The 19,298-nt window shown below is 39.9% G+C and overlaps 1 long non-coding RNA gene across 1 annotated transcript; it reads left to right on the forward strand.

The window, feature by feature from the left end:
• Window positions 1–14,910: 14,910 nt before the first annotated feature.
• On the forward strand, window positions 14,911–16,525 carry LOC310733417. The gene is made up of 3 exons (XR_014535729.1): window positions 14,911–15,265; window positions 15,709–15,985; window positions 16,388–16,525. It is a non-coding gene; the product is annotated as an uncharacterized lncRNA (long non-coding RNA).
• The last annotated feature ends 2,773 nt before the right edge of the window (window positions 16,526–19,298 follow it).

The following is a 19,298-nucleotide window of genomic DNA, read 5'->3' on the forward strand; positions in this document are numbered from 1 at the left end:
GCGTGAGGAAACAAAAGGCTGGGGAAGACCACTCTCGGGGGCGGAGGTCAGCAGGTGGTAATCACCAGTATTCGCACCTTTGCTGGTGCCGGCCCCCCAGCAGGTCAGGAAGGGGTATTGTGTAAATGATAATCATGGTCTCAGATACCTTTTGGTTAGAGATAGTCCTTGGGGCTTGCTGCTTCTCCCAGACTGATTAAATTATGTCTATGATTCTGATTGATACAACTGAAATTCTACACAACTACTTTTGTGAAATGTAAGCCATTTTGCGGTTGAGCTTATTTTTATATAGCGTAGGGTGGAATCTGGGTTGAGGCAGTCTGTAATTCTTACAGTCCCCCCTTTGATGCTTTTGGCCCTGAAGCATCACATCCACTCCCTTTACACAGATTACACCTCCTGTCTTAGGCAGGTGCCCAGTGGCGGTGAAGCCCTGCCTTAGGTTGTCCTCCTTTGGCCCTCAGAGAATCTTACCCGTCATTGGAACATTCACCTCATGCACACCGGTTATCGCTTCATCCCATTCGGCATGCTTACAATGCAGGTTTCTACAAAAATTTTTGTTATATGTAAAATCTTATCCATCATTGGGTCATCAATTTAGGCACACCTGTTTCATCCAATTGATGAAACGTATTAGACATATCTCTATAAAATATTTGGCTATATGTAAAATTTAATCTGGGTTTGGAATAGAGGCCTTCAGGAACCATCATAACCAATAGAGGCCTCCTACATTGAATATTGAATCATATGCAATCTGACATCTTAACATAAAACAAATACAATAGAATATAATACACTGTCAAAAATAGGAAAATTACATAGACAAACAGTAAAGTCTTTCATAAACAATGGGAATGTCCTATAGTGATCTTAGAATTGTCTGAAATCTGACATCTTAACATGGAACACATACAACATAATATTTGCCAATAATAAGGAATATAACATACATACAGTGATCTTAAAAGTTACATCCCAAATTAAACCGGAATAGGAAAAATACAATTCTGGGATATTTTTTTATCAAACTAATTTCTCTTCTGGTTCGAATGATGTCTGTTGATATGGTCTCGTCTTCACCGAACCAGCAGGAAGTGCTGGTTGTAGCTCTGCGTATTCTTGCATCATTCTCGTCACTGGAAAGGACAATGCTACCATCCGTTCAGCCATTTTTGTTTGGTGATTCTGAAAAACTCAGGGAAACAGAAAGAATTGCCTGCCTCCCCTTTTCACACATAAAAGTTCTCAGCGTATCTGGAGTTTCCTCTGAAAACACTGAGCACATTAACAATAAATAAATATTGAAAGGGATGAAAGCCCATTACCAAAGCATCACTTAAGTTGAAGGTGCAGCACCTCTAAATGCTGTGGGAGAAGCATTACATGTTAAAATTCAGCAGTTAACTGTATTCTTTACTGTGGCATTGTTGGTGTTACTTATGGTAGAAATAACCCATACAATTCCACCTTGAGAGATTGGTTCAACATAGTTAACACACACACATTGAATAATCTAATGACTAAATAATTGTTCTATTAGCTCAGCGGTTTCTATCGACATACAAACTTAGACCTTTCCTCTTATCTTAGCTTGTCAGCAGTCACTTTAAAACATGGCTAATAGGACAAAACTTAGCTAGATCATTATCAAATTGTAGTTTAAATCTCCAACATAAGATTACTGATTATGGTTAACATTTACAGCTCTGAAAGGCCTAAATGCTACAATTCTACCCCAAATCCAGTCTTATGCGACAATTTTTAATTACTTTGGTGTAAATGTATTACAGTGCATTAACAACTACAGCATCACAAAGCCTGCAATAGTCGAAATGAATACACAACAGTAAAAACTTTAGCTATATTAGCCTAAATGCACTTGAGCACATTAACAACTGTTCCACACCAGCTAAATTCAGATTAGTCTACATCTATGTTCACTACAGGTGTAATTTATAGCATATGTTTCCATAAGAACAACTGCAAGGACTGTCATTTTAACAATATAAGCTAAATTTCGAAGTTGCTTTAAACTAAATACTACTTGGACATCACAGAAATCTTTGTCGGGACCGAAATGCATAAAATGCAGTAAATCGTTAACCAAGGCAACATTAGCAAACAGAGCTTTTACTCTTAGGGGACAGCTAACCATTTTACCCCATAGCCTTATTGAATACTGCTGTGAGTTCACATGAAGTTTCTTTTAGATGCACAGTTACCTGATCTGGGTTATCAGAATGCATATTTCTGCGTCGAAGGAAATAGGGTGGTGGACGTCCCTTTCCTAAAGACCAGCATTTGTGGACTATGTGGCCAATCTTGTGGCAAAAGGAACAAAATTTACTTTGCTTATGATGCAACTTCAATTGCTCACATTCTTCTGTGGCCTTAAAGTCTGACTTCTCAACATCTAGTGCTGATACAGGATGAGACATCTTTGAACTAGAATTACTACTGTAAAACTGTATCATCTTAGTAATAATGTCATTGTATTCAGATAAATGTGTCACATGCATTGCTATAGCAGAGTGGGTGAGGGTATCGCACTTCTTAATCAAGGCAGATTTGAAGCTAACATCATTCTGAGTAATATCAGGATTGCCACTGAAAGTTTTAAAGGCATTAAATAATCGCTCAGAAAATGCCACTGGGTGCTCCCCTCTCGCATGTGAATGTTAGCTATTTTATCCCAGTTAACTGACATCAGCCCTAACACTTCAAGCAGTGCCTGTTTCCTCTCAAACTTATTAGCATTTCTGTCCTTTACTTTCTGAGTTAAGGCTCCAGACAAGGTGTCAGGCAAACAAAGGGTTAACAAAATGCATGTGTCACCATCCGTACATTTGTAAATGTCGGCATATCGTTCCAGGTTATTCAGAAAATCTAAGGGATCCTGTTTTACAGGATCAAATTTCCCAATATTCTTAATCACAGTTTCTAGTTCATTGGGGCTAAACCCTCTGACCAGAGTCGAGACCATTGGCTCCTCCCCTCCTTCATTAGCTCTCACAGTCGTAGTTACATAAATTGGTGCTACTGGAAATCTAACTGTATAGTCAGAGCTTTCACTATTGACATCTACCAACCTTTTACCTTGAGAATCCTCACTTGAGGTATTCTTTATCATAAATTGGCAGGCAGCCTTAGCTTCCTCCAAATCATTAAACAAACTTTCAACAGATGATTGAAGCATACTGTTGTTTGTTTTCAGAAATGCGATCTCTTTCTGCATTCTGATTTTTCCTTCTTTCCATATTGTTTCACTGACTTGGTAATTTTTAATCAAAATGTCTCCGATGCTGAGTCTGGAATGAAGCTGCTTATTTTTTAGCCTGTAACTCATCCAGCCTCCTCCTAGTTACCTTATAGGAGGCAAAAACTCCCTGAATGGTGTTTGCAATTTTACCTTTTTTATTCCTAGGCATTTTGGGATAATTCTCAAACTTAGACACAGCCCACTCATATGGCTTATCATCAACCTTCTCTATTCCATCAAACATCCCTTGTGAGCCGTGTTTAGCGATGTACTTAATAATCAGCTCTTCCATTTTTCAAAAATACTTCAAAGTTACAACTACACGTTATGCAGATACTTTAATATGACCGTTTGTCTATTTATTCACAGCAACAATAGTTGTAGTACACAATGAGTCAACTTTAATAATATACCACAAACAGTTATAGATGCAACGCTGTCAAAATACAAAACAAAACCACACTATGTGTTTAAAACAGTGTCACAGTCCGTCGGACAAACTTATTATATACGCGTTTTTTTTTTTTTTTTACCAACCGTACATTACGTAGTTGCCTATAAATAGCCGTGAGTTAATGTACCGATTGAACTTTTACAATAATACAACAAACTGTTCAAAATATTCCGTTGTCACAAGACTGCGTTATATCCTAAACCAGTACGTAGCCACAGTACTTCGGGCTTAAAACATGAGTTTAAAACAGTGTCACAGTGCGTCGGACAACCACAGTACTTCGGGTTACTGTTAAACTTTATAGAGCCGCTGTGCGTCGCGCTCTTTACACTATTACCAGTTTCACTTACGTCAGAAACTGTAATAGTACTCTCACAGAAAGTTTCAATTACTTTAGAAACTTATAAACTTAAGCACTTTGCTTCAGTTACTTTAGAAACAATAAAATTCCAATACAACTCTGCCGCCACACTACGTCGGGCTGATTCAGTTCCGTTAGAATCTTACACAGAAATGTACAGAATTGGCTTAAGAACTCCTCCTGCTTATACTGAATAAACTAAATATTTTTCTGCCCTTAAAATCTTTCTTTTCTAGATTTTTTAAAACAAGGGATTCCCTGAAATAAAATAAAAGCATAGAAGAAAGAAACCCTTTTCTTACCTTTCCCCGCTTTTTTTTTTTTTTTTTTTTTTTTTTTCGGAAATCCCTCACTGGGTGGCTCGCCAATGTAAGAAAAAATGATGAGGACAACGAAGATCGTAATGAAGAAGTTTATAACAGCGTAGCAGTGACAAAATACATGAAGCACTTTGGGTTCATCGGAGTCAGGAAAGAACCCAGAGAAAACTCTGCCCAGATATTTTATATTGTTCTTCCCTTTGAAGAATAGACCGAAGTTTCCTTTAAATGTAAATTAGATATAGGACATGCGTGAGGAAACAAAAGGCTGGGGAAGACCATTCTCGGGGGCGGAGGTCAGCAGGTGGTAATCACCAGTATTCGCACCTTTGCTGGTGCCGGCCCCCCAGCAGGTCAGGAAGGGGTATTGTGTAAATGATAATCATGGTCTCAGATACCTTTTGGTTAGAGATAGTCCTTGGGGCTTGCTGCTTCTCCCAGACTGAATAAATTATGTCTATGATTCTGATTGATACAACTGAAATTCTACATAACTACTTTTGTGAAATGTAAGCCATTTTGCGGTTGAGCTTATTTTGATATAGCGTAGGGTGGAATCTGGGTTGAGGCAGTCTGTAATTCTTACATCTCACTGTCTGAGGAAGACTCCATATCATTTGATCAACCAATTGAAAAAGCAGACTTGCAGCTATTAATTCTATGAATAGTGGGAAAGCCCAGGGCCCAGATGGTCTGCCTATAGACATGAATAAGGTCTTTCACAACAAATTGATAACCCCAATGATTGAAATGTTGAAGGAATCATTTAATTACAAAGAACTCCCTTTGTCCATGCGCTCTGCCCTCATAACTTTAATTCTTAAACCAGGGAAAGACCCCACGAAATATGGTCCTTATAGACCCATTAGTCTCTTAAATTCAGACACTAAGATAATTGCTAAAGTCTTAGCTAGTAGACTTGATAAATATTTGTCATCATTGATTGATCTTGATCAAAATGGCTTTGTGAAAGGTAGACACGCGTGTTAAATGTCATACACTTCAAAAAAGAGACGCTTATACTGCTTTGCTCTCCCTAGATGCCAAGAAGGCTTTTGATAGTGTGGAGTGGGGCTATCTTTTTGATATCCCGTCCTGTTTTGGTTTTGGTTCTTATTTTAGAAAATGGATCAAAATTTTATATGTAAATCCGACTGCAGAGATATTGACTAACAATATAATCTCCAAATCGTTTCAGCTATTACGAGGCACATGCCAGGGATGCCCACTGTCACCACTCCTTTTTACATTGCTATTGAACCTTTGGCTAGTGCAATACAAAGAAATAAAGATATATCAGGGATTACAATTAATAATCTTGAAATTAAATTAGCTTTATATGCTGATGATATTATATTATTTCTCTCCAACTTATGTACATTCATACCATGTCTATTTAGTCTAATTAAAATATTTGGATCTTTCTCGGGCTATAAAATAAATGAGTCCAAGTCTATGATTTTATTTCTTAAAGAATCTGAACGTCTTAAACCCCCAGTTCAAACCCCATTTATGAATGTTAATGAAGGTTTTCTGTATCTTGGCATTAAAACTATCCCAGACATATATAATTTGGACCCCATTAATTATAATTACATAACTAAATTAATCACTGAGTCAATTAATAAGTGGTCACTTCTGCCAATATCTCAAATTGGACGTATTAATATACTTAAAATGAAAGGTACAAGAGTTTGGGGAGTCCAATTTCAGTCAATTCCTACTGTCATGCGGCGATGAACAGAGGTGGAAGCCTATCTCCTAAGAGATAGAGAGAGTAATATCCTTGGGACGCCCTGGAGGGGCGACGTCCACACAATCCTGGAACAAGCGAAAGGGAGGAAGGAGTAGTTCGAGGTGCGCTTGAGGAAAAACCTAGCTGTAGCAGGATAGAGGAGTCCGAACAGAAGGGAACGTGTAGGGATACGCATACACATACGAACATACAATAACAGACAGGGAGTAAGTGTGAGTGAGGGATTTATGTAGGAGCTTACCGGGAAAAAGTCCCAGGTGTGTGTGATTAAGGCCGGGAGCTTCAGAGAAAGCGGCAGCATGACAGCCGCTGAAGGGAGCATGGCAGGTGGATTCCTGACATTCCCCCCACCCCCTCCCGCCCCCCTACTTGGAGAAGGGCCTCACCGTCCGTCCAGGGTCGAAGGGGATCCAGTTAGAATTGCAGCGGAACCGGGGAAGACCAAGAAGGACACGAGGCAGAGCGGCATCCCCGGTGGAGAGCCGGAACCAAACGATGCCCACTCTGGAGACCTGGAACAGAACAACGGCGTTAGCCATGAGTGCTTAATGAGTCCCAGGTGTGGGTGATTGAAGCCGGGAGCTTCAGAGAAAGTGGCAGCATGACAGCCGCCGAAGGGGGCTGTGGCAGGTGGATTCCTGCTACCTACCGCTTTTTTCCGATTTCATTTGGGTAAACCGGCGTCCTAGACCGAGGGTCTCTCTTTTGTATTTACCATATGAACGAGGGTTGCAGCTGCATAATCTTAAATGGTATTACTGGGCAGCTCAGCTAAGAGCAGCAATGTTTTGGTTCATAGATGAAAAGTCTATCCCTTGGCTATGGATTGAGGCCTGTATATCCAGACCTTGAATCTGAATTTGTACTCGGCACCCCTACCTAAATTGAAAAAGCTACTTAAAATCTTTTTGATCAAAATACTTTTGTGGTATGGTATGAAGTCTTGAAACATCTTGGGGAGGTTCCTCAATTATCACAAATTACCCCTATTTGGGGTAATACTAACTTTGCACCTGGGACACATGATGCTGGATTCAAAATTTGAGCAACAAAAGGTTTGTGTAAGGTGGGAGATTTATTTAGTAATGAAACTATGCTTAGTTTCCAAGAATTAAAAAAAAGTTTGATCTACCTAAAACACATTTTTTTAAATATCTCCAAATTAGAAATTTTATTAACAAGATTCATAATTCCTCTTTATTGCTGGATCTATCTCCTTTAGAAAAAGTTACTTTAGACCACTTCAATGTGGTAGGGAAATTCCTATGCTTTATAGACTAATCTCCACTAAGTGCAAGGAAAGTACTTAAGATAAACATGGTGTCGAGATATAAATGAAAATATAACAGAAGATGAGTGGCAGTGTATCTGTCTAAAGACCCAAACTTAGACAATTAATACAAATTATTTCAAGCTTCTTCAATATAAATGGATTATGATAGTATACAGCACTCCTGAATTACTAGACAAATCTTATCCCAACATTCCCAATCAATGTATAAAATGTAATCTAGAGAAATTAACTTTATTTTACTGTTTATGGAAATGCCCCCAAGTTGAATGTTTTTGGAAAAAAGTTTTAGATTTTTTATCCCTGTTGTTGAAACAAAACAATTCCAAGTGTCCTAAACTCTGTATACTAAATATTTTCCCTGTAACGTGCACCTTTACTAGGTCTGACAAAAAAAAAAATTATATTCTCTTTATTACAAGCAAAACTGGTATTAGCTCGTCATTGGAAAAATAGAGGAAGCCCTCATTTTAAACTATGGTTACAAGAACTGTCTCATTGTTTGGCTTTGGAAAAACTCACATATATTGTTAAAAGAAAACCTGAAAAGTTTTTCAGAATATGGAATCCCTTTATAGGTTTTTTGAAGGTGGACGATCCGAGTCTATTTTCTGGGTAATTTTGGATATTGATGTGCCATTGTTTTTGACAAAATGTGTTTTGGGTGTGTGTGTACATGTGTATGTATGTGTACGTATGTATGTATATATTTGTGTGTGTGTATATATATATATATATATATATATATATATATATATATATATATATATATATATATATATATATATAAAAACACAAATAGATCTGAGGAAGGTAGAGCTATATATAGGTCTGATGATAATGAGCGCCAGGTGCCGGCACTTAGTAAGAGGGTGATTAGCTCCGTGCGGGCGGGGTGTTGAGGAGATTTGAAGCTGGTCGTTCCCTGACAGTATGTAAACCTTCCCCCTTCCCTTTTATTTCATTTTTTTTGTTTATATTATTTACTTGTGTTATTATTGTAATAATATATATATTTTTTGTTTTCTACGGTGGCCGAGAAGTGCAAAACACATTAACAAATCCAAAAACAAATTAACAAATCCAAAAACAAATTAACAAATCCAAAAACAAATTAACAAATCCAAAAACAAATCAACAAATCGAAAAACAAATTAACAAATTCAAAAAACAAATCAACAAATCGAAAAAAAAATTAACAAATTCAAAAAACAAATCAACAAATCCAAAAAAAAATCAACAAATTCAAAAACAAAACAACAAATCCAAAAACACATTAACAAATTAGAAAACACTAACAAATCCAAAAACAAAATAACAAATCCAAAAACAAATTAACAAATTCAAAAACAAATTAACAAATCCGAAAACAAATTAACAAATTCAAAAACAAATTAACAAATCCGAAAACAAATTAACAAATTCCAAAACACATTAACAAATCCAAAAAACACAACGACAAACCAGACAAACCGGAAAAGGTAGCAGATCATTGGACAAGACACCTGTCAGTCAAGATATACAGGTGAGTGACAGGTGTCTCGTCCAATGATCTGTAAGTTTCCATTTACAAACTATACCTACCTTTTCCGGTTTGTCTGGCTTGTCGTTGTGTTTTTTGGATTTGGTAATGTGTTTCGTGCAACGATTCAGACAAACCGGAAAAGGTAGGTAGTTTGTGAATGGAAACTTACAAATCATTGGACGAGACACCTGTCATTCACCTGTATATCTTGACTGACAGGTGTCCTAACCATTAGACCACCAAGGAACCCAAGCTGTGATAAACAATAACAGAGACGACTTTCTTGTTAATAATATACTTCTGATGGGAAAATTTTATATACAAAATCGAAATACTTGAAACCACCGTTTTTTGTTTTTTTTTGCATTTTATAATGAGTTTATTTCTTTCACAACAGACCTAAAAGTGATTAGAAAGAAAAATGCAATGAATCTTTTGTCCTTTATAGAAAAATATGATTTACAGAATAAACCATAGCCCTGTTTATTTTTACCCTTTTTTTACTTTAATTTGATGATTATTATTATAAATTGTATTTATGTATGTGTATATATTTGTATTTTTATGCACCTGTTCTGTGTATTGTAATGTAAATTGTACATGTTATTGCCAAGTTGTTTGTATATGGTTAATTGCTTAATAAAAACATAAATAAATAACATAAATAAATAAATAAATAAATAAATAAATAAATAAATAAATAAATAAATAAATAAATAAATAAATAAAAGGGGAAAAAAAGTTGTACTTCCTGTATATTTTGAATGACAGGTGTCTCGTCCAATGATCTGTAAGTTTCCATTCGCAAACTATACCTAGCTTTTCCGGTTTGTCTGGCTTGTCTTTGTGTTTTTTGGATTTGTTAATGTGTTTCGTGCACCGATTCAGACAAACCGGAAAAGGTAGGTATAGATTGTGAACGTTAATTTACAGATCATTGGACAAGACACCTGTCAGTCAAGATATACAGGTGAATGACAGGTGTCTCATCCAATGATCTGTAAGTTTCCATTTACAAACTACCTACCTTTTCCGGTCCTCTTAAAGTTTCAAATTAATAAAGACAGTGTTGAAAAAAATAATAGTAGGACTAGAGTTTAGAGTAGTTATTGCTTTAATGGTCAAGTGCAGCAAAGTAACAAACAGATTTCAAAAGTATTTAACAGAGTCAAGAAGACTAGACTCACACAGGCAAAAGAACATGGACAGTGCCAAAGAAATGAACATAGGAAAAAGGTCTACTCTAGGCTGTATTTTGGAAGCTTAACCTAACTAACAAACAGCAACAGACTAGCTGACTACACTAGTCTACGCTATCAGAAAAATACAATGGGTGGCACCTCTCCTCTACCAAGGGTGTCTAAACAATGGTAAAGTAGAAAAAAACAGCACAGACACGTAACACCATATATTTTACTTTAGATGATTTAGTGTGTAACTTTTTCTGAAATTAATGGTGTTCATGACAGTGATAACCATTTTCAGACATCTGGATAAACAATATCGCATGGCCATTTGGGCCATTACTCAGTTATTACACTTAATTCGCATTTTAGACTAAATCCCATTTACATTATAAGCAGGAAGAAAAGTATAAATTGTCTGAGCAGGAATTGTCCAGGCTTCTTTTTGAGTCAGATAAATCCAAAGTACTTCATGTATTTTGTCACTGCTGTAGTTATTAATGCTGTAATAAATTTCTTCTTCATTAAGATATTTTATGTACTTATCTCTTATTTCTTACAGTAATAACCCCAGAATACTTTGGAAGTTGTAACCATTTGGTGAAAAAAAAAAAATTACCTTACACCTAATATAAAACAACAGTTTGCACCTTTGTCTGGGTTGTAGAAGAATACAGTTAATCAAATATGAATATGCAACGTGTGTATATAACATTAAAATGTTCTCCTGATGTGTGTGTGTGTACAGGAATGTGACGTATGGTATCTATACATAAAATAGTATAGTTTATGTGTGTGTCTGTACTCAGACATTTGGGTGCCACCATTGTATGTTTAAGGGGGCCCTAAATGAGATACAAATGTTGGGTGAACAATGTATGGATGGAGAATAGGGATGTATGGACATGCATTTGTGGTCCAGGTATAAATAAAGTGGGATTGTGAGTGGAAAGGGAGTTGCTCGGCGGACCAACTCCGGCTTTTGTTTAGTGATAATATAGGCCGTCATCTTCTGGAAACAAAACCTGTGACTCTGAGTCATTTCTACAACATTTGGTGCCCAACGTGGGGGTTAGAAAGGTGTGGCTGATCACCGTGGGCGTTCTTGGTGAGCAGCACAAACAGGTGGTCACCTAAAAAGGTAAGCAGTTTTGATTAATATATATTTAGTTTGTGCTGTTGCCTGGGGATGACTCATGGTGGTAAGGACACCTAAGAAAGACCCCTCTAATTAAAAGAACATTGTGAGGGTTCTGCTTCCAGATGGAATGAATGCATGCACTGGACTTGTGTACTGTTAAGTGGGTTTTAATGTATGTAAAAATTATCTAAAAGTAGCTGCTAATAAGCATTGCATTGGTCTATGTTTGTTGCTAAGAGGGCAGCAGGAAATGTAAATTTAACGAGCGATGAGTGCAATATAAATCTTCTTCTTCTTTCGGCTTCTCCTATTAGGGGTCGCCACAGCGGATCATCTATCTCCATACCACCCTGTCCTCTACATCTGCCTCTTTCACACCAACTACCTGCATGTCTTCCCTTACCACATCCATGAACCTCCTCCTTGGCCTTCCTCTTTTCCTCCTTCCTGGTGGCTCCATCCTCAGCATTCTCCTACCAATATAACTCATGTCCCTCCTCTGCACATGTCCAAACCATCTCAATCTCGCCTCCGTCACCTTGTCTCCAAAACATCCTACATGCGCTGTCCCTCTTATAAACTCATTTCTAATCTAGTCCATCCTCGTCACTCCCAACGAAAACCTTAACATCTTCAGCTCAGCTACCTCCAGCTCCACCTTCTGCCTTTTATTCAATGCCACTGTCTCTAATCCATACAACATCGCAGGTCTCAATACAGTCCTATAAACTTTCCCTTTCATTCTGGCAGATACCCTACTATCACAAATCACTCCTGTCACTCTTTACCACCCACTCCACCCTGCCTGCACTCTTTTCTTTACTTCTGTAACACACTCTCCATTGCTTTGCACTGTTGACCCCAGGTACCTGAACCATTCCACTGCCCTCCCTCTCATTTATGCACATGTACTCTGTCTTACTCCTACTGACTTTCATTCCCCTTCTCTCCAGCGCGTACCTCCACCTCTCCAGGCTCTTTTCAACCTGCTCACTACTTTCACCACAAATTACAATATCATCCGCAAACATCATAGTCCAGGGAGACTCCTGTCTAACCTCGTCCGTCAGCCTGTCCATCACCACTGCGAACAGGAAAGGGCTCAGGGTCGATCCCTGATGCAATCCAACCTTCACCTTGAACCAGTCTGTCGTTCCTACTGCACACTTCACTGCTGTCACACTGTCCTCATACATGTCCTGCACCACCCTCACATACTTCTCTGACACACATACAATACCACAACTCCTCTCTTAGCACCCTGTTGTATGCTTTCTCTAAATCCACAAATACCCAATGCAATTCCTTCTGTCCTTCTCTATACTTTTCTATCAACATTCTCAAAGCAAATAATGCATCTGTGGTGCTCTTCCTCGGCATGAAACCATACTGCTGCTCACAGATGGTCACCTCTTCTCTCAGCCTGGCTTCCACTACTCTTTCCCATAACTTCATAGTGTGACTGATCAACTTGATTCCCCTGTAGTTACCGCAGGTCTGTACATCTCCCTTATGCTTAAAGATTGTTACCAGCACACTCCTTCTCCATTCCTCAGGCATCCTCTCACCCTCCAGAATCTTGTTAAACAATTTGGTTAAAAACTCTAATGCCATCTCTCCTAAACATCTCCATGCTTCTACCGGTATGTCATCTGGTCCAACCAACTTTCCACTCTTCATCCTCTTAATCGCTGCTCTCACTTCCTCTTTACTAATCCTATCCACTTCCTGCTTTACTAACTCCACATCATCCAAACTTCTCTCTCTCTCATTTTCCTCGTTCATCAGCTGCTCAAAATACTGCCTCCACCTTCTCAACACACTCTCCTTACTAGTCAACACATGTCCATTTCCATCCTTTATTGCTCGAAATTGCAACACATCCTTCCCAGCTCGGTCTCTCTGCCTGGCCAATTGGTAGAAATCCTTTTCTCCTTCCTTAGTGTTCAACCTTTCATACAGCTCCTCATATTCCTTTTCCTTGGCTTTCGCCACATCCCTCTTCACCTGCTTTCGCATCTCCTTGTACTCCTGCCTACTTTTCTCATCACCCTGTCGATCCCACTTCTGTTTTGTCAACCTCTTTCCCCTTATGCTCTCCTGCACTTCCTCATTCCACCACCACATCTCTTTGTCTTCCTTTCTATTTCCAGATGTCACACCAAGTACTTTTCTAGCTGCCTCCCTCATCACTCCTGCAGTAGTTACCTAATCATCCAGCACCTCTTCACCACCACCGAGCATCTGTCTGACCTCTTCCCTGAACCTCACACTATAATCTTCCTCCTTCAGTTTCCACCATCTTATTCTTCTGTCAGTCCTCACTCTCCTCCTCTTCTTCTTCCCCTCTAAAACCATCCTACAGACCACCATCCGAAGCTGTCTAGCTACACTGTCCCCTGCCAACACTTTACAGTCTCCAATCTCCTTCAGGTTGCATCTCCTACATAGAACATAATCCACCTGTGTGCACCTCCTTCCACTCTTATACGTCACTCTATGATCCTCTTTCTTCTTAAAATAAGTGTTCACCACTGCCATTACCATCCTTTTAGCAAAATCTACCACCATCTGCCCTTCCACATTCCTCTCCTTTAGGCCATACCTACCCATAACCTCCTCATCACCTCTGTTCCCTTCACCTACATGTCCATTAAGTCTGCCCCAATCACCAATCGTTCATTTCTAGGTACACCATCTACCACTTCATCTAAATCACTCCAAAATTTTTAAATCAAACCCAGCCATTATGGATGCACAAGCCAGTGCACTCTTAGTGCCGGTCCCAAGCCCGGGTAAATGGGAAGGGTTGCGTTAGGAAGGGCATTCATTGTAAAACATGTGCCAAATCAAATATGCAGATCACAAATGAGAATTTCATACCGGATCGGTCGAGGCCCGGGTTATCAACGATCGCCACAGGTATCGTTAGTCGACAGGGTACCGGTGGAAATTGGGCTACTGTTGGCCGAAGGAGGAGAAGGAGACGAGGAAGACGTCTACAGAGACGGCAGGGAAAGGAGCAGTGTAGGAGAGTGGAGGTTCGGGTTGGTACTTTAAATGTTGGTACTATGACTGGTAAAGGGAGAGAGGTAGCTGATTTGATGGAGAGGAGAAAGGTAGATATGTTGTGTGTTCAGGAGACCAAGTGGAAAGGGAGTAAGGCCAGGAACATTGGAGGTGGGTTTAAACTGTTTTATCATGGTGTGGATGGAAAGAGAAATGGTGTAGGGGTGATTCTGAAGGAAGAGTACAGTAAGAGTGTAGTGGAGGTGAAGAGAGTTTCTGATAGGGTGATGATCGTGAAGGTGGAAGTTGAAGGGATGATGATAAATGTCATCAGTGCCTATGCTCCACAAGTTGGCTGTGAGATGGAGGAGAAGGAAAGATTCTGGAGTGAATTTGATGAAGTGGTAGATGGTGTACCTAGGGAAGAACGATTGGTGATTGGGGCAGACTTTAATGGGCATGTAGGTGAAGGGAACAGAGGTGATGAGGAGGTGATGGGTAGGTATGGTTTTAAGGAGAGGAATGTGGGCGGCAGCTAGAAAAGTACTTGGCGTGACATCTGGAAATAGAAAGCAAGACAAGGAGACGTGGTGGTGGAATGAGGAAGTGCAGGAGAGCATAAGGAGTAAGAGGTTGGCAAAACAGAAGTGGGATAGACAGAGTGATGAGAAAATCAGGCAGGAGTACAAGGAGATGCGGCAGCAGGTAAAGAGGGATGTGGCAAAAGCCAAGGAAAAGGCATATGAGGAGCTGTATTAGAGGTTGGACACTAAGGAGGGAGAAAAGGATTTGTACCGATTGGCCAGACAGAGGGACCGAGCTGGAAAGGATGTGCTGCAAGTTAGAGCAATAAAGGATGGAGATGGAAATGTGTTGACTAGTGAGGAGAGTGTGTTGAGTAGGTGGAGGGAGTATTTTGAGCAGCTGATGAATGAGGAAAATGAGAGAGAGAGAAGGTTGGATGATGTGGAGTTGGTAAAGCAGGATGTAGATAGGATTAATAAGGAGGAAGTGAGATCAGCGATTAAGAGGATGAAGAGTGGAAAGTCGGTTGGACCAGATGACATACCTATTGAAGCATGGAGATGTTTAGGGGAGATGGCAGAGGAGTTTTTAACCAGATTGTTTAACAAGATTCTGGAAGGTGAGAGGATGCCTGAGGAATGGAGAACGAGTGTGCTGGTAACGATCTTTAAGCATAAGGGAGATGTACAGACCTGCGGTAACTACAGGGGAATCAAGTTGATCAGTCACACCATGAAGTTATGGGAAAGAGTAGTGGAAGCCAGGCTGAGAGAAGAGGTGACCATCTGTGAGCAACAGTATGGTTTCATGCCGAGGAAGAGCACCACAGATGCCTTATTTGCTTTGAGGATGTTGATGGAGAAGTATAGAGAAGGACACAAGGAATTGCATTGTGTATTTTTGGATTTAGAGAAAGCATATGACAGGGTGCTGAGAGAGGAGTTGTGGTATTGTATTAGGAAGTCAGGTGTGTCAGAGAAGTATGTGAGGGTGGTGCAGGACATGTATGAGGACAGTGTGACAGCAGTGAAGTGTGCAGTAGGAACGACAGACTGGTTCAGGGTGAGGGTTGGACTACATCAAGGATTGGCCCTGAGCCCTTTCCTGTTTGCAGTGGTGATGGACAGGTTGACGGACGAGGTCAGACAGGAGTCTCCCTGGACTATGATGTTTGCGGATGATATTGTGATTTTGTGGTGAGAGTAGTAAGCAGGTTGAGAAGAGCCTGGAGAGGTGGAGATATGCGCTGGAGAGAAGGGGAATGAAAGTCAGTAGGAGTAAGACAGAGTACATGTGTGTGAATGAGAGGGAGGGCAGTGGAGTGGTGCGGTTGCAGGGAGAAGAGGTGGAGAAGGTGGAGTTCAGGTACCTGGGGTCAACAGTGCAAAGTAAAGGAGAGTGTGTTAGAGAAGTAAAGAAAAGAGTGCAGGCAGGGTGGAGTGGGTGGAGAAGAGTGACAGGAGTGATTTGTGATAGAAGAGTATCTGCAAGAATGAAAGGGAAAGTTTATAGGACTGTGGTGAGACCTGCGATGTTGTATGGATTAGAGACAGTGGCATTGAGTAGAAGACAGGAGGTGGAGCTGGAGGTAGCAGAGCTGAAGATGTTAAGGTTTTCGTTGGGAGTGATGAGGATGGACAAGATTAGAAATGAGTTTATTAGAGGGACAGCGCATGTAGGATGTTTTGGTGACAAGGTTAGGGAGGCAAGATTGAGATGGTTTGGACACGGATGATCCGCTGTGGCGACCCCTAATGGGAGCAGCCAAAAGAAGAAGAAGAAGAAGAAGAAGAAGAAGAAGAAGTGTATAAATCAACTTTATTCCACTTTGTAAACAGTTCTGAGACTATGAGATGTTCTGTTGTAGGTTTTATGTGCAAGTGGGTTTAGAATGTAAGGATTTATCAAGTGGGCCGTATGTATGCAGTGTTAATGTGGTTCAAGTGTTGTATTATACAGAAATGCATTGTCACAAGGTGCCAACAAGTGATTTATCTCCTTTATTGACATTAATCCACAGAGGAGAGAGACGAAAAGTGTTGAATGGTTGTCGAGAGTGTTAATAAACCTTCTCTGGTGAACTGAACGAAAGTGTTCTGAGCCTTCCTTGAACACAACGCAGACAAGAGTAGCAGCGGTTAGCAGCAGACCGGCTACATTGGTGCCGTGACCCAGATGAAGATTTGCTTCAGGATCTATGCTAGCTGGGTCACCGAGGGATGCTGCATTAAGCGTTACTTGTTTATTAGTGGAGAACGGTGACAATATACATGTACATTTGAGCTTCTTGATTTTGAATAGTATTGACTGATGCATTTTCTCATATTAGTGATTCTTTTTCTCAAAGTTATAGATTTTTCTAACATGATCATTGCATTTAAAAATGTATCAAGTTTTAATATTTTTTTGGTGTGAGTCTGAGCATGGCATTTAGTTTAAAAGGAGACAAATAAAAAAAAAAAAAAAAAAACATGACGGGCTTGAGTTTTGGAAGAGGTAAGTTTTTTGGTGAAGTTCCAGTTACTCCAGTTACTCCAATTGGAGTCTCCCTGAGATTTTAAGCAGATTGATGGGTAAAGCTAAAAATTTTGTCAAAGTTACCCTTCATTGTCATCATCATCATCATCATCGGGCGGGCTTAATAGGCGCGACTATCATCGATTTCCAGTTGCCTCTCGATTGTGCAAGCTTTCTGATCTCCTCTTGGGTTGGTCGAAAACTCTTTTTTTTTACGGGACACACGTAGGTGGCTATTTTGTCGAAGTAGTTGGCATTTGGTCTTCCACACCGTTTCCTTTCCGTTGATTTGTGATGTGTAGATTGCATAGGTGTTTGCTGGTTCATCGGCAGGCATTCGCAGACAATGACCAACAAACTGTAATTGGCGCTCACGGATGATTTTGCGTACTGGACGTCGTTCTGTTAATTCATAGAGCTTTTCATTTGTAATATGCCTGTCTTTTTGCCTTATGCTCAACATGATGCGGTACGCCTTCCTTGCAAATACATCGAGTTTTTCTTTTAGCGCTTCTGTTAGCAGCCAGGACTCACATCCATACAGTAGGATAGAGATACATGCAACAAGCGCAATTTAAGTGACTTGTCCTTAAGAGGTGACTTTAGCACTTTTTCCAGCTTATTGAAAGCAGCCCACGCTAGACCAATGCGTGTCTTGATGTCCTTTTCTGATGATCCGATGTATGATCCTAGATACTTAAAGTCCTTTACAACATTGATTGTTTCGCTATCGACCGTGAGAGAACCGGTTGCCTTGTCTGTTGGTATGTTAAGGCGCATTTCTTCTGTCTTGCTGATGTTGAGTTCAAGTCCAGTGGTTCTAGCGACGTCTCTGTACGTGGTCAATTGTTGTTGCGCCCGTGACGGGTCGCTTTCAAGTAAGGCTAGGTCATCAGCGAAGGCTAGCTCGTTGATTTTGCGACTTATTGATCGCTGACTGGCAGTTGTATTGCGAGTACTTCGAGAAGTCAGTGCCTTTGTGTGTTAAGTAGCCAAAGTCGCTTGCGGAACTCTTTGAAATGTAGTCGATCATGATGATGATGAGAAATGGCGCGAGAACATCGCCTTGAAGTACTCCAGTAGTGACTTTAAATGGTTTTGATAGTTGGCCGTCCACGTACACTTGACGTATCGATTTGTTGTATAGGACACGGATGGTGTTCACCATTTTCACAGGAATGCCGTAATGTCGCAAAATTGCAAACATCATGTCTCTGTCAATTGAGTCGGCCAGCAGGATGATCTGATCATTGGCACAAATGTAAACAAATTCCTTGCACATCGCATGAAAGGTATCAGTGACTACTGGAGAATTGTTTCTAATCATACAGTGGAGCCAATGTTTAGCTGCTTTAGGCAGGAACACATTCTTCAGCACCATGGACCTGAAGTCAGGATTTTGAAGACTGCTGGTAGATGTTATGTTCACACAGGTGCTGCATGATCCTGTAGTTGTTGATCATGGTACTTACCTGAAATCATTGATGTCATACCTCCATGAGGCAGAAAAGATCGCACAACAACATTCCGTAGGGGAGCAGAGGAAACAGGCAAAAGAAGGTCAGAGGGCCTGTATATTTTTTGGGGATATAGATACCTGTTTATGGGGAACAAACTGTTTGTATGTCAAAGAAAATACTGTGACATAGATACCCTTTTTATGAGGAACATACTGTTGGTACGTTGAAGCATTGTGTTATTGTATGAGTATTACATAAATGCTGTATTACGGTGTCAGATTTTATCAGCAAAACAAGCTGATATGTTGCTCCGGAAAATGGAGTAGGATAAGTGATAAAAGTGAGCACTCTATATATAATAATGAGCGCTCTATGTCTGTCTGGGGCTGAGTGGAGTGGTGTATCTTAAATATATAATTTTGTTTAAATCCATGCTTATATTAAAATAGAAATCTGGTTGATGCATGTTTTAGAAAGTATTATTTAA

The sequence above is a fragment of the Silurus aristotelis genome (genome assembly GCF_946808225.1).
Source record: "Silurus aristotelis genome assembly, chromosome: 11".
NCBI classification, from domain to species: Eukaryota; Metazoa; Chordata; class Actinopteri; order Siluriformes; family Siluridae; genus Silurus; species Silurus aristotelis.